This window comes from Pinus tabuliformis, chromosome X (assembly GCF_031772625.1).
Source record: "Pinus tabuliformis cultivar Carrire ecotype Pingquan chromosome X, CPIR1, whole genome shotgun sequence".
Classification (NCBI taxonomy): domain Eukaryota; kingdom Viridiplantae; phylum Streptophyta; class Pinopsida; order Pinales; family Pinaceae; genus Pinus; species Pinus tabuliformis.
The window spans coordinates 1187267712-1187285182 of record NC_142308.1 but is presented as its reverse complement, the minus strand read 5'-3'; positions in this window follow the sequence as shown (position 1 = coordinate 1187285182).

The following is a 17471-nucleotide window of genomic DNA, read 5'->3' as shown; positions in this document are numbered from 1 at the left end:
AAGAACATTCACTATTACTATATTCTAGAGCATCCATAAACACATTATCATAATATTTTCCAAATGCCATAAGTACTTGATAATAATTATTAGAATATGAATATGAATCTTCTTGATCTGTTGCAAATAATACTGAAAGGGAGGGTGAATCAGTATTAGTACGTCAATAATATTTCTTTTCACAATTAGATTTGTATACGCTACTTTAGTTAATTAAACTTGCGCATATATGCAACTGTAGTTAGAGAAAATCGTGTATATCCTACAGACTTATAATTTAGTTAATTCTTCAGATGTTGATCTTTAATCTGTGCATCATAACCATATAACAATAACTAGGTACAGGAAAAACAAAGCAGACAACCACACACAAGAACACAAGATATAAGGTGCAAACCCAATGTGGGTGAAAACCACCTGCTGCAATTTGTCTATATCTTCTTTTAATAAGAAACTTATTTTTACAATAATTTTGTACTAGTGCAGTCTTATACCAGTACACAAGCTTCTACCTACAGAAGGATACAACCTTCTCTCGTTCTCCAGCTTCTCCTGGAATGGAGCTACAACCCCCTTAGCTCTTGTACCAGCTGATGTACTAGTACATAGGTGCTGACCTACAGAAGGCTACAACCTTATCTTTTCTTCCAGGGACCACGTTTCATAAATTTTTAGACTAGATCCATCAATATCATCAATCAACCATCAAAATATATCTGCATCAATCAATCTCCCTTGCACTAACCAAAACTGAATCAAACAATCACTTCCCTAAATGTTGTAACTAGAATACAGTAAAAGTACCAGAACCCAAACCAGAACCCAGAACACTACAACGGTAAACAAAAGTAGCTAAAAAATATTTTATGAGATGTACACTACTTCAATGTGTTGAACCTGCATGCATATTGACTTTGGTCAAGCCAAACCTATGTATACTCTACCTTGCAATGCCAAACCAACATGTATACACGCCTTTGATATACTGAACCTACATATAGATCTGTAAAAGATGATTTAACCTTTAAAACTATTCAAACATGAGTTATACCTAGATCGTCAGATTTACAGATTACAGTATGCTTCAGCTATTCAGATAAAAGATCAAAACCACATAAAGATACTTCTCTTCAATCCTTAAGATCTTGACCTATCAATAGAACTTATCCTTCTTCAAGCACTCAGGTTCCTCCTTGATTCAGATCCAGCTATGCACCATAACCCAATGACAAGATTCTAGATCTTACTCTTCATTAGATATTCAATACTCGAGTGCGTTTGCCTAATGATCTCCTCATCCTTTTATAGTCTGATGCCATATTCAATACCATGGTCCAAAACCACTTAGAATTAATACCTGGGACCAAATACCCAGAGTCAACACTTCGGACAAGATACCTTGGACCAGTACCATGGGTCAAATACCAAGGACCAATTACCATGGACCAAAACCAAGTTTTCCAACATGTACATGCTTTTCCTTGTATGAAATTGCATGTATACGCATACATTCCTTTTGGTCTGCGAACCTGCGTGTATACACAGTTTGGTCAAGGGGAACCTACGTATACTTCTTTTTCTTTCATTTTGTGATCTTTCATCTGAGTGAGTTGACATCAAGGACAAAAATTGTGTCATAGCACCAAACCTGTGTCATAATGCCAACAATCTCCCCCTTTAGACTTGATGGCAACCCCAAGTCATTCTCTGCCTCTTTCATCAAGCACAAAGGGTTATGCTCCCTTTGGGTACATGCTGAAATCTCTGATATGTTGAAGTGCACTGATCATGCTCCCCCTAACTATAAGCAAGGTCTGCGAAAAGATGTTCTACAAGAAGAACAAGACTCTATACATCATAAATGACCTTCCTATCACCAATGAATCATACATACATCTATCTCCCAACCATGTGGGGATATACCAAGATTGTCTCATCCACCCAACCAAGTGGGGATACACCAAAAGATTATACATGATAAGACAAGAACATTACATCATCTATCCGAGGCATAGTGGGGAAACAAAATAGGTCATTACATGACCTTAATAATAAAAGATATACATGACATAGAGACAAAATATCTAAAACAAGATAGTTATCAACAACTATCATCAGCAGCATCTGTCAATCACCATCAGCAACCATGGTATCCCTCTGCACATGTTCCACCTGAATAAAAAACAACTGTGAAAATGAAACAAGATCTTGTAAGATAATGCCAAAAATGCATTATTAGAAGTATATTCTACCCCTAAACCTATGCGAGATGGTCTCTGTCAGACCCATATCAAACTCTTTTCATCCTGAGTCTAACCCACTGTTTTTCTTCAAACCAACATATACATGACTGTATCCATAGAAACCAGCGTATGTATGCGGATATGTTTCATGAAACTCGTGTACAACCAATTTTCTCTGAACTATATAGGTTTCAACAGCAAGATGATGTATCAACTACTCCCAGCTTCTGTCTTAGATATTCAAATGTCTCTCTGGGTAGCGATTTGGTGAATATATCAGCAACATGTTCTTTGGAGGGAACATACTCCAACTTGACCTTTTGTTCAAGCACTTGTTCATGGAGAAAATGATATTTGATAGGTATGTGCTTGGTCTTGGAATGCATGATAGGATTCTTTGAAATACTGATTACACTTGTATTATCACATAGAATGGAGATGGGTGGAGTACATGTGATTTGAATGTCTTGAAATTTTTGCATCATCCAAAGGAGTTGTGTGCAAAAAGATGTAGCAGCCACATATTCTACTTCAGCTGTAGATAATGCAATTGAAATTTTTTTCTTGCTGAACCAAGATACTAATTTTGAACCCATATAGAATGCACCACCACTAGTGCTTTTTCTGTCATCCACACTTCTGACACAATATGCATCTGTATATGCATGAAGTGTAAGATCTGTATCCCTAGGATACCCTAAACCAAATTTTGTGTTCCTTGAAGATATTTGAAAATCCTTTTGACTGCCTGAAGATGTGCTTCCTTCCGATATGATTGGAATCTTCCAACTATTCCTACTGCAAGCATGATGTCTGGTCGGGTACGTGTAAGATAGAGCAGACTATGAATCATGGATCTATAGGTTGGTTGATGTACTGCTACTGATTCATCATTTGCAATGAGGCTGCATCCTGCTACCATAGGGGTACATACTGGTTTAGAATCTTCCATGCCATATTTCTTCAGGATCTGCTTGAGGTACTTGGTTTGTGATAGAAAAATACCATCTTTATTTTGTTGAACTTGTAAACCAAGAAAATATGTGAGCTCACCAAGCAAGGACATTTCAAATTCTTTCTGCATTACCAAAGCAAAGTTTTGACTCATGGCTTCTTCATTGCTACCAAAAATGATATCATCAACATACACAACAAGTATTGGTAATTTATCATTGTCAATTTTTATATATAGATTGCTATCAGCTGATCCTTTTGAAAAACCTTGTTGGTGAAGGTATTTGTCAAGTCGATAATACCGGGCCCTTGGAGCTCGTTTCAGACCATAGAGAGCCTTTCTGAGTTTGCATACAAGCTTTGGATCATTTCTAAGGATGAATCCATATGGTTGCTCAATATAGACTTCTTCTTCTAGGTCTCCATTAAGAAAAGTAGATTTCAAATCCATTTGATATACTTTGAACTTTTGAAAGCTAGAAAGAGCAAGGAACATTCTTATGGCTTCTGGTCTAGCAATAGGTGCAAAAGTTTCTTCAAAGTCTATACCTTCTTGTTGAGCATACCCTTTACAAACAAGTCTGGCCTTGTTTCTAGTAACTTCTCTATTTTCATTTAGCTTGTTTTTGAATATCCATTTGGTTCCTATGACATTCTTATCATGAGGTCTAGGAACTAATTCCCAAGTATTATTCTTTTCAATTTGCTCAACCTCATCATTCATGGCCTTGACCCAACATTCATCATTGCATGCTTCATGTACATTTTGCAGTTCGATGGAGGAAAGCAATGCTAGATAGCTTGAAGCTTTTGTAATAGTTCTTCTTGTCTACACACCTACCTCTTTCTGTCCCAAATTTGAGTCTCTGGATGCTTTTCTTGAACATATCTAGATGGAGTCTTCTCTTCTGTCGTTATCTACTCTTCTAGTGCTTCATTGGTTTCTTCTTCTTCAGCATCAGTCTGATTTGATGTGGAAGGATAATCTTCATCTTCATCCCACTCTTCAGTTTTTACTTACTTTGGATTTTTGCCTGCTTCATCAACCACAACATCAATACTTTCAACAATTTTCCCTAGTCTTTTATTATAACACTTATATCCTTTACTTTGGGAAGAGTAACCAAGGAGAATGCCTTCATCTGATCTAGGTTCAAACTTGCCAAGTTTTTCATCAGTCCTTTTGATGTAACATTTTCTTCCAAAAACTTTGAAGTATTTTACAGTAGCAGTCTTACCATGCCAAAGTTCATGTGGAGTTTGAGTGTTGTTTACCTGAACGTTTGTTTTGTTTTAGAATAGTGACGACAGCAAATGCAACGTCACCCTAGAAGGTTACAAGAGTTCTAGATTCATCTAGCATAGCACAAGCCATTTGTTGAATAGTTCTATTCATCCTTTCTACGACTCTATTTTGCTGAGGAGTCCTTGCGGTAGAGAATTCCCTTCTTTTTTCGTGTTCTTCACAGAAGTCGAAGAATTCATTCGAGGTGAATTCCCCTCCTCAATCAAACCTGAGGCATTTGATTTTGCGATCTGATTCATTTTCAACCAAAGCTTTGAAGGCTTTGAACTTTTCAAATGCTTTGTCTTCATGCTTTAGAAGTCCTATCTAACACATTCTGGAAAAGTCGTCAATGAAAAATATAAATTATTCCTCTCCACGAGGTGACTTTTTCCTTGACAGACCACATAAATCAGTGTGAACAAGTTCAAGAGGCTTAGTAGCTGATCCTTCCTTCTCAGGGAAATGTGCTCTGGCTTTCTTACCAAATTGACATGATTTGCATATTGTATTTTCTGGAATTTTGATGTCAAGAAGATCGTGAACAACCTGAAATTTGCATGCTTTCCTTATCTGAGGGAAGCTTATATGCCCCAATCTTTTGTGCCATAGCCAGTGTTCATCATTTTTGTTGAGATAGCACTATTGTTGTCCTCCTTTGAATATGTATAAATTATTTGGAGTTCTTAGGCCTTTGATCACTATTTCTCCTGTATCAAGCTCACAAACAACACATCCATTTGATCCAAATACTACCTCATTTCCTTGATCATACATTTGACTGACACTCAATAGATTATGCTTTAAACCATCAACATTCATAACATTCACAGCTTTAACCTTTTGTTTTAAGAGAATAGATCCTTTACCTTTTATGACTGCAAGAGTGTCATTTCCAAATGAACCTTCCTTTCCTTTTCTAAGGCATTATATGACTGAAGTTTTTATTTATCACCTGTCATGTGTTTCGAGCATCCATTGTTGATTTACCATTGATTTTCTTGTCCTTATGCATATAAGGCCATACCACAATTTTCAGTTTCCGGTTATTTCTTCCTCCATGTTTTGGGACCCCATGAAGCTTGCTCCTTCTGAGATGTTTGCCGAAATTTACTTCTACATTCAAAGTCTTCATGGCCGAAGTTGTTACAGATAGAGAATTCTATTTCATTTTTAAGAGTAGAAAAATTATTTTAGGTCCTTTTCATGATCCTAATCACATTCCTTTGATTCTGTGCTTCTCTAGTCATGATGGTCTTGTAAGCAACACATTGATCATCTTTGTGTCCAAAGTTATGACATGAAAAACATTGGCCATTAAAGAAATTCCTGTGATTACTGAATCTACTGATCTTGTGATTATAGTTTCCATTGACATTCATTCTTGATGCAAATTGAGAATGATTTACCTGTGGTCAGTTATAACTTCTATTCATCCTTGAAGTAGACTGAACTTGATTTACCTGGTGATCTTCTTTAAGTCTCTGCTGGCGATTGTCAACCTATTCATTTTTCCTTGCTGCAGCAAGATAGCTTTTTGAGGTTGATGGCTTCTGTGCTTGAGATGGTTCTTTAGTATATCCAAGACCTGTCTTTATCGAAGGAGAACACTGCACCTTGATAATTTCATCTAAAGTTTCTGATCCTTTAGCAAACTTAAGATTGAGAGTTTTTGTTTTCTCAATTTCCTTTCTTAGACCCACAATTTCACATTCTAACTTTTCATTGTGTTTTTCCCATTCAGCAAGTTGGAATGTAAGAGTATCTATAATCATACTCTTTTTTTCTAAACAGATTTTAAATTTAGAAATTTCTTCATAGAGACCATCTTCATCTAAAGCATCCAAGAAATCATCATCTTCAAAAGCAATTAGAAGTCTATAATCATTACTATTTTCATCTTCATCACCATTTGATAAACCATCACTATCTTCATGTGTATAGTAGCTCTTCTTATTTACACTTTGTTTTCTATTCCATTTTGCTAATTCGTTAACTTTATCGAGCTTATCTTTCTGAGGACATTTGGTAGCATAATGACCTACTCTTCCACAAGAAAAACATTTGAAAGGTAGTTTACCTCTGAATCTTCTAGAACCTAGTTGAAGGTTTTTGACAAAGTTTGATTCTTCCTCTCCTTCTGACGTATGTGCTGACTCATTGAATTCTCCTATTCTTGAAGCTTTGAATGCAACCTCTCTCATATCTGATGGACCCCCTTTTCTCATTTCATAAGTAGTTAGGATTCAATGTAGCTGTGACATAGTGACACTCTGAAGATCCTACTTTTTTTCTATGGCAGAAACTTTCAATTCAAACTTAGAAGACAAGGATCTTAAAACCTTTTCAACTGAAGTAACTTCTTTTACCTCTTCACCCAAGTTTTTCATGTGATTAACAATCTCATATATACGTAAGAAATAATTAGCTATACTTTCATCATTGTGCATTCTGAGAGTTTCATATTGAATTCTGAGAGATTGTAGTTTTGCACGTTTTACCTGATCGTCTCCTTCATAGCTTAGAATGATCTTGTCCCATATTTCTTTGGTGGTTTTGAGCTGCATAACCTTGACAAATTCTAATTGTGACAAAGTCCCCAATAGAGTATTGACAACCTTGGAATTTGTTTCATACTCTTTTCTACCTGCCCTATCTGTAGGAATTGCTGATGGAAATGTGTATCCTCCTTCCACAATTTCCCAAACGTCTGTTCCAAGAGATTGAAGATAGGTTGTGGTTCTTACCTTCCAATAGACAAAGTTGCTCCCATCAAAGATTGGTGGTCTAATGGATGTCTCTCTTTTGTAGCTACTCATGATGATAGATCTTCCTTCAAGCAATCAAGCTTCTTCTGAAGGACCTGCTCTCATACCAATTGTTGGAAATGATACTGAGAGGGGGGGCGAATCAGTATTAGTAAGTCAATAATATTTCTTTTCACAATGAGATTTGTATATGCTACTTTAGTTAATTAAACTTGCATATATAGGCAACTGTAGTTAGAGAAACTAGTGTATATCTTGCAGACTTATAATTTAGTTAATTCTTTAGATTTTAATCTTTAATCTGTGCATCACAACCATATAACAGTAACCAGGTACAGTAAAAATAAAGTATACAACCATACATAAGAACACGAGATATAAGGTGGAAACCCAATGTGGGTGAAAAGCCACCTGCTGCAATTCGTCTTTATCTTCTTTTAATACGAAACTTCTTTTTACAATAATTTTGTAGGCTTCTACCTGCAGAAGGCTACAACCTTCTCTTGTTCTCCAGCTTCTCCTGGAAGGGAGCTACAACCCCCTTAGCTCTTGTACTATCTGATGTACTAGTACATAGGTGCTGACCTACAGAAGGCTACAACCTTCTCTTTTCCTCCAGGGACCATGTTTCATAAATTGATAACTGGATCCATCAATATCATCAATCCACCTTCAAAATATATTTGCATCAATCAATCTCCCTTGCACTAACCAAAATTGAATCAAACAATCACTTCTCTAAATGTTGTAACTAGAATACAATAACAGTACCAGAACCCAAACCAGAACCAAAACCAGAACCCAGAACATTGCAACAGTAAACAGAAGTAGATAAAGCATATTTTATGAGACATACGCTACTTCAATGTGTCGAACCTGCATGCATACACACTATGATCAAGACAAACCTACGTATACATTGTCTTGAAATTCTGAACCAGTGTGTAAATGCACCTTTGATATACTGATCCTATGTACAGATATGTAAAAGATGATTTAACCTTTACAACTATTCAAACATCAGTTATACCTAGATCATCAGATTTACAAAGTAAGATATGCGCCAACTATTCAGATAAAATATAAAAACCACATAAAGATACTTCTCTTCAAGCCTTAAGATATTCACTCGTCAATAGAACTTATCCTTCTTCAAGCGCTCAGGTTCCTCCTTGATTCAGATCCAGCTATGCACCATAACCTAATGACAGGATTATAGGTCTTACTCTTCATTAGATATTCAATACTTGAGTGCCTTTGCATAATGATCTCCTCCTCCTTTTATAGTCTTAGGCCGTACTCAATACCATGGTCCAAAACCACTTAGAATCAATACCTTGGACCAAATACCTGGGGTCAACACTTCAGACAAGATACCTTGGATGAATAACATGGGTTAGAATACCAAGGACCAATTACCACAGACCAAAACCAAGTTTTCCAACATGTATGCGTTTTTCCTTGCATGAAAGTGTGTGTATACGCATACATTCCTTTGGGTTTGCGAACTCGCGTGTATACACAGTTTGGTCAAGGTGAACCTGCATATACTTCTTCTTCCTTCATTCTGTGATCTGTTATCTGAGTGACTTGCCATCAAGGACAACACCTGTGTCATAGCACCAAACTTGTGTCTAGTTTTTCACAGTGGTTTTCTATTTCTTGGAGTTGGTTTTGTAATACATATGTTCTTCTATTCGTTGCTTCCAATTTCATTCTTAACATGTTTATTTCCTTGACCAAATTAATTTATTTTATTTCGAGTTCTTTGTTTTCATTCCTAACTCTATAAACTATATTTAATGCTTTCAATAATACATCTTATTTGCAACTATCTGATTCACTAATGTATTCATCTTCAAGAGCCATAAGTAACTAATAATTGTGATCTGATTCATCATCCTTATTATTGAAAGAACATTCACTATCACTTTATTCTAGAGCATCCATAAATACATTATCATAATATTTTCCAAATGCCATAGTTACTTGATAATAATTGTTAGAATATGAATATGAATCTTCTTGATCATCATATGTGCTTTGACTATTTTCATTAGAATAAAAACTACTCTTTCCATAAAACTTCCTTTTGACATTTTTCTTTTTAAATTCCTTTCAACTTTCTTTCTTATCATTATTTTCTTCAAATCGAAATTTTGATGAATAGTTACCTACTCTTGCATAAGAAAAACATTTGAAAGGTAGCTTACCTTTGAATTTTCCAATTCCCACTGGCAACTTTCCAACAAAATTTGTTTCTTCCTCATCTTAAATGTAGCTTGTATCTTTGGGCTTTTCTTTTTCTTTCCCTTTATATGTGGCTTTGAAGGCTTCTTCTTCCATATCTGATGCACCACCTTTTCTCATCTCAAATGCTATCAAGATTCCACAGAGTTATTCAAGAGTAAGATTATTCAAATCCTACATTTCGTCAATGGCGGAGACTTTGGAATTGAACTTCGGAGTTAGTGGTCTCAAAATATTCTCAACAATAGTAGCATATTTTATTTTGTCCCCAATATTTTTCATAGAACTAACAATCTCATCTACTATAAGGAAAACAATTGTAATTCTTTCATCATCATGCATTTTAAGAGTCTCATACTGTATTCTAAATGTTTGAAGTTTAACACTTTTTACCTTGGTGTCACCTTCATAACTTTGGATAATCTTATCCCACATTGCCTTTGTAGTGTTTAGTTGCATGAATTTCACAAACTCAGGCTTAGCCACACTTCCCAAGATGGAATTTATGAATTTTTCATTGGTTTTATATTGTTTCTTCCCCATAGTATATGTCGGAATAGAGGTTGGATATTGATATCCACCTTCAACCATTTCCCATACATTTTCTCCTAGTGCCTACAAAAATGCTCTCATTCTAACTTTCCATAATACAAAGTTAATCCCATTAAATGAAGGTGGCTTAATCTAAAATGCTCCTTCTAGGCTACCCATCTCAATGAACCTCCTTGTAGGTGATCAATATTATTATTAGGGACCTTCTCTCATGTTAATTGTTGGGAAAATTATTGGGGGAGTGAATTAGTATTTTAATTTACTTGAAACTTTTCATTTCTCATTCTGCATTTTGTAAACTATTTTCATTTATGCAACCCATGTATGTACGTGACTCTTGTGAAGTAAAACCGCATATATTTAGCTAACTAACTTTTTATAACTTCCATCAATTATTCATCTTTAATGAGTGCATCATTGTGTCATTTTTCATTTATTAAGAAGAAACCATAAGCGGTAAATCCCATATAACAAAACACATAATCAACACACATAGAACATCATTATTTTTAGGTGGAAACACAATGTGGGAGAAAACCATCGTTTCCACGCTCCCTATCTTATTTCCTAGTATAAAGAAACATTTTACAATCATGTACTGGTGCAAAATATTACCAGTATGAAAGAACCCACCTACGAAAGGCTACAACCTTCTCTCGTTCTCTAGCACCGACTAGAAGGGAGCTCCAACCCACTGTTCTTGTTTACCCTCTCCTGTTGGAAGGGAGATCCCACCCCCTACACGAATTCTGCTTCTACTAATGGAAGGAAGATTTGACTCCCTCACTGAATGCCCCAACCATCAGCACCTTTGTGGACCACATTTCATTATATTTCATGTTGGATCCACCCAAATTAAAACATCAAACCTGTAGGTGAATTTTCATCAAATTTTCAGAGTGGATGCACTCCCAACATCAAGTCCAATATCAAATAATAGTTCTAAAATAAATAATGAACCAACTCATCCAATCATAGTACCAATTGAAACACTACAACATGAGGAAACCAATCATTGAATCTTAATCAACCTATGTAACTATATCAACAGATAATATCAATCCACAACCACTCATTAATATAGCGATGTTCCTGTAAACCCTTATGATACATACAACATAATGTATATGTTACTTCCCTTAAGTAGACTGACCTATGTACATGGTTTCTATAAAGAATACCTGCATAGAGATCTCAATATTAACAGCTCAATCTGAATCATTGTACTATTGAAACAACCACTGAGTCAATCATGGATCATTGATCCAATTACAGATCAAAACATAGTATCATATTCGCTAATCAAAATCCCAACTAATATTGTCGAAAAAATATTATCATGATAGAGACACCATCGACAGGCAACAGTAAACATAACATAATTGATCAAGTGTCATTAACAATCCAATATACTACAAAGCCCTAGCTTATGTATATGAATTTCATAAAATGTATCAATGTATGTACTTGTTTACCATTCATAACACCCATGTATAGATCGTCCCATACTGAAAATAATTTGTAGAATATATACGTCAGTGACCAAAAGTAGAACCACATATGTACACAACTCACGTTAGACAAACTTGTGTATAGATCTTAAAACTTTTGTTACAAACACAAATTTAGTCTCTCCAACCCTTACTATTAAAATTAGATACTTTAAGATTACTTCATTCAAGGTACAACATCATTCGAACCACAGATATATCATTGTTAGTCATTTTCAATAAGTACATCAAACAAGCACATGTGTCACCATACTTCAAATATTTCAGATAGGATTCATGTCCTTACTCCTTGCTGCAGACCTCTTTCAGATCAAATCATTCATAAACAATAATCACTTGCACACCTACCACTTTGATCTCCATCTCCTTATATAGCTTTAGCCTTAGCCAATACCTTAGGCCAAGCCTTTAGTAATGTCATTCGTATGCTTTGACGAGATCAAATAACTATTGACACACCCATTACTATGGTCTAATACCATGGTGAATACCCTTGGTATTCAAATTACCATGGTGTGGATTATGTAGGTGACTTTTCTTCTCAATACCTATATATGTATGCAACCTATCTTCAGAGGACCCACGCATACTTTCTCAAACTTTGTCATTACCATCCATATGTCACTCAACTATGCTTTCTTTGCTTATATGAGTTGTGGCATATGTATCACTTAGTATAAACATCATATTATCACAATGTTGAAATATTTATCAAAGAGGTTTCCATCAAGGACAATACATTAGCCATAATTCCAACATGATCCATAAATTTCACACTGGGAATCCCATTTTGTCGACCTTAGCAAGATTTTCTAGCATTAAAAATGAACTTCTAAAGATTGTTCCTACAACATTTTCTTCTCCTTTCGATGCTCTATAGACTACTATCCTTTGATAGAAAAATGCCCCCTCTCCCCATTCCATTCCCTTATTGGTTTTCATTTGTTCCCTCTCCTTCTGTTCATATTCCCCCCTATTTCTCTCATTCCTTTAGCATGGGAGATGTGGGTCCATCCCTTGGAAATACGTTTGACATATTTTGAGTGACCTATGTGGGTAGTTTTTCCATCCCAACACCACTTGAACCTCCCTCAGATCATGGATCTATGTCCCTTTTCCATCAATTTGAGTAAAATGAAAGTTTATTTATAATTTTAATAGAACATTATAAAAATTGAAGGTGAATTGTTGGGAAGTTACAATCTATTTCTTTGTTATGACATTTCTTGTAAGAATGAGTTAGTGATATGTAAGAATTATTGTTAGTCATATGTTATTTTATTTATGATCAATATTATATTCATTATTATTTTATTTATGATCAATGTTATATTTATGATAGTATAGTCTAGAGTAATGAGTTTAATTCATTTGTATGTGGATTTTAGATGAATTGGAATATATGGGAAATGGATGATGATTTTGGGTAATTGCATTCCTTCCCTATTAATTGCATGATTTTAATTTATTTTTGGCTTGTCCAATGGGGGTTTGGACCTCTAATTTCATGGTTTACATAACACTTCATAACATGGTGATTATCAATTTAACTTCCCCTTTTGGCACACACTTTCGATGTTAACTACATGTTGCATTTTCTTAATTTTCCTTTACATGATATAAGAGATTTCATGGAATTTAATGTGCTTTTTGGGGTTAAATGGTCATGGATTTTTTTTTTAACTTTTATTCTAGGGGGTTCTAGAGTCTAAAACTTGGATCATAGTGAGGTGAGATCCCATGAATCATTTGGCTCAATTTTTAGTTGTTGGTTCACTATATTTTTTAACATATGATCCGAGAAAATTAGTTTTCCTAAATTCTTTCTCAAATAAGTCATTCTCACATTTGTTATATAAATTTTTCTTCGGAGGATCCAAGGATGAAACTTGGACCATAGTGAGGGAAAATCCTATTGATCTTCTATTTCTATCATTTTATCAAGATTCACTATATTTTTGTAATTATTCTCTAAGAAAGTTGAGCTTCCTAGATGGTCCTGGAATAAAGTTAGTTTCAAAATTTTGTTATAACTTTTCTTCTATGCGGTTTCAGAGGGTGAAACCTAAACCATAGTTAGGTGAAATCCTCACAAAATTCTAGTAGTTATTCCATATCTTAGATATCTATATTTTTAGATATACTCCCTGAGAAAGTTAGTTTCCCTTAATGTTCCTAGAATAAGACCTAAAAATAGGCCATCTTGGCATTCTTCCCATACCATTATTTTTGAGAGGTTCTACACTGTGAAAATTGGAGGAAATGGAGAAAATGTATCAAGGAACCTATGATAAAAATTTTATATTTTGGTCCTCTACAATTTATTAGATATATGCTATGGAATATTAGGGTCTCAGTGAAATAAACAATGGAAAAAACTATTTGATGAGATGTCCCAACAAAAAGTGGTTTTGTGGATGGTGATTAAACAATGTGTGGGAAATGTTTGATAAAATTCTTTAGAGAAATTTGAAGCCCCATAACTTTGATGAAGGATTATGGGGTTGGGCTTGTTACAAAGTTTAATATACACAATTGCGATATGATGATAAACTTTCAAGGGTCAGTGGACCTAAAATTTCATAGCTAAGTGTTTTAGATTATAGATTGTCAATTTCTTGTATTATGTCAAATTAGGTATATAATGAAAGAAATGAACTTGTTTTGTCAAAAAATATTATTATGATATATTTTTTAAAATATAGATAAATTTTTCTTAGAAGCCATAAAGGTATTCAACGTGGCATCTCTTTTTAGTAAATATGCTTACTTTATGATTATTTTGCTATTCACTTAAAATCCTTAGGACTTTTTTATAAAATAATATATCAAGCTTAATTGGTTATAGGTAAGGTTTTGATTTTTCGTATCTTCAAATTCAATTTTTTTTTGTAAATATATAGTTTCTTAAAACAAAATAGCTTTATAAAGTCACTAAAATGATATAGATAATTTATAATCGAAATTGTTAGCTTTGACTCCAAAAATTTGTAGTTTCATTGATTTACTTAGAATATGCATATAACAAGCCCACAACACATGAGGAAAATGACATCTATAAATTTGTAGTGGTGTTTCTAGAGAAAGTGGTATGCTGGAAACCAATCGTTCTTTATTTTGAAGATAGTAAAGACCTTGTAAAAGTAGAAGGAAAACATTATTATATCATTATCACACCACTTTATATAATATAAGAATTTTATTAGGTAGTATATTCTTACTATTTTAGGGCATTGATTTCCAATGATTAGGAATAAAATTATGTCTTTCCAAACAATACATTTCTAAGATGAAACAACATGTTTGGTGTGATATAACTAGACTTATAGAATCTTCTAGGAGCTTTGGGGATTATTGTTGCGCACACATATATAGATAGTGTTACAAAGGGCTGTTTTTTATTATGATGTATTGAATGCATTTATGATGATTATTTATTTTCTTTAATGATATGTATTCCTAGTTTGTGCACATTTTTATGCATATGAATCATGGATTTTTTTTACTTCTTATGCATGATTCTTATTTACTTAATGGTTTAGTTGTATTCTTAGCTATTTATGGATCAATTTGATGTAAATTTATATTATATTGCTTAATTTTGGTGTGATGTCTTTTGAATTTTTTTTGTATGATTAAACCTTAAAATTGTAAATTATTTAATAAGTCTTGAACATCATTTTTCCTACTAGGATCAATGTATATAGAAATCAAACCATGAAATATAAATAATTTCTTCAAAACCTATTATCTAGAAAAATTAAATGGGAAGAGAGATCGAAGGTTAAACATTCAAGACTTTCTATATGATTAAAGGAGGAAAAAATAATATTCAAGTCCTACTTTCTAAGATGGATAGTTTGTAGCCGTTAGTTTACTGTCATCTTAAAAGATAGTTCCCAGTGTAAATTATTTGTATTTTGGTTGTTTAATCCTTTCCTAGTGAAATCATTTGAGTGTTATGAATCTTCTAGCTTTATCAATCATTATTGTCAAGTAACGAGTTCAACCCATTGACAAAACCAAGTTGTGGTGTACAATACAAGTTTTAACATACATATCATCTTTGTTTTAGGGTCGTAACCCTTATTTTGAAGACTTAAATGTTAGATATAGTGTGTGCTGAGAATAAAATTATAAAAAACAAACACTAATAAAGAGATTTACAGAATTTTCTTATGGTTGCATGTTACAGTGAGGCTCTCATTGTTTATGTTGTTCAAACTCAAAGCCTTTACTACTTTCCTTCTAAGAAATGTAGAGTCTAATTGCATTTATTGTTAAAATATGTACTAGATTTCGAACGTTTCAATTACTTGATAAAAGAATTGAAGCAGATTAATATCCCTTAAATTAGTTAGAATAATTATTAATGAATTAGTTAATAAGGGATCAAATTCAATTTATTATGGTCGAAAACTTTCCCCAAATTTGGTAGGAACCTTGTTAGAAGTTATAATTTATCTTATTGGTAGTGATTTTGAACATAAAAAATTTCTTTTAGAGATTTTAATATATTTTAAGAAGAAAAAGTGAGTTAATATATGTGAAATGTTAGCTATATTATGTTTTTTCCACCTATTAACTCACTTTGGCTCTACATGTTCTTGATGGCAAGCCTAAAATTCCAATTATAATTACCAAATTATTGGTCCAATATTTTTTTCTTATGTGAGGTTGATTCTCCACTCATTGACGATGGATGACCCAATGACAATTTCCATCTACTTAAATTCAAGTCTAGGTTTTCATAGCAAGCCTATCATTGATGCCTTGAATTTTGGTTATTAACTTGCTAGGAGTTCATGGTAGGGTTGATCTACTCGATAGCTATTTTGAAATATAGTGAAAATATTGGTATGTTAAGGCATAATAATAACAACTGATTGGTTACATGTTTCATATAGAGTGATAAATAAAGGTACGATTCTCTTTGATTATAAAAAGTATCAAACCATGAAATAAAGATTGTTAATTTAGCATGGGAAACATCAATAACATGTAAATGACATTGTTTGACATTAGTGAAATACATTCTTCTTGAGTAAAGGGCACATGAAATTTTGAATTTTCCTTATTTTATTTTAATGGGGTTTTGAAATATTAGAGCTTGATGTTTCCCTATTAGAGGTGTTAGGGATAATGATCTTGGTCAACCCATGAAAACAAAGTGCAAGAAAAAGTATCCAGGTGTTGCCTCAGTATATTGCACAATTGTTCTTCTTGTTTTCCCAAGAGAGAAGGGTTGATAGTTAGAGTTATGGATGGGCCAACCTCTACAACATTGACATGTTTTGGTTGAGTTAACAGAGCACAAGTCATTCCAAGGACTAGTCCCATATTATTTCATCATTTCATCAATTGGAATGGAAGTGGGAGGTTTTTTATGTAAGATATGTTCAATGAGGTCATCTTCATTAGGTTTCTCCCCTCCTATAACAATATCTAGAGTGCAGACCAAGTAAGGGGTTGTCTGATATGATTCATCTTCTTCCTCATCCTCTACCCACAAGGGTAAGTCATGTTCAATATAAGGCTAAGAGAGAGGATACAACACAAGTTTTTTGCTAAATGTCCTTTCTTAATAGTCATCTTTCCATCCCTACAACTAATGTGGCCATGAACAATGTCCAACTAAGGCTTTCCTAACATAAGAGGATAGCCATTAAACTTGGTTTTGGGGTGGAAGATCAGGAAATTAGTATGGTACTCCTAGGATTCAATGGATACCATGACATCCTCAATAACTCCCACTGGATCTACTGTGGATATATTTGTAAGTTGTAGTACTATGGTGGTGTTTCTCAAAGCCCCTTGGATATTGAGCTTCAACATGGTTTCACTAGTCATCACATAGATTGTAGTCCCAAGATCATTAAGGGTATTAGGGACCATAATGCCATGAATG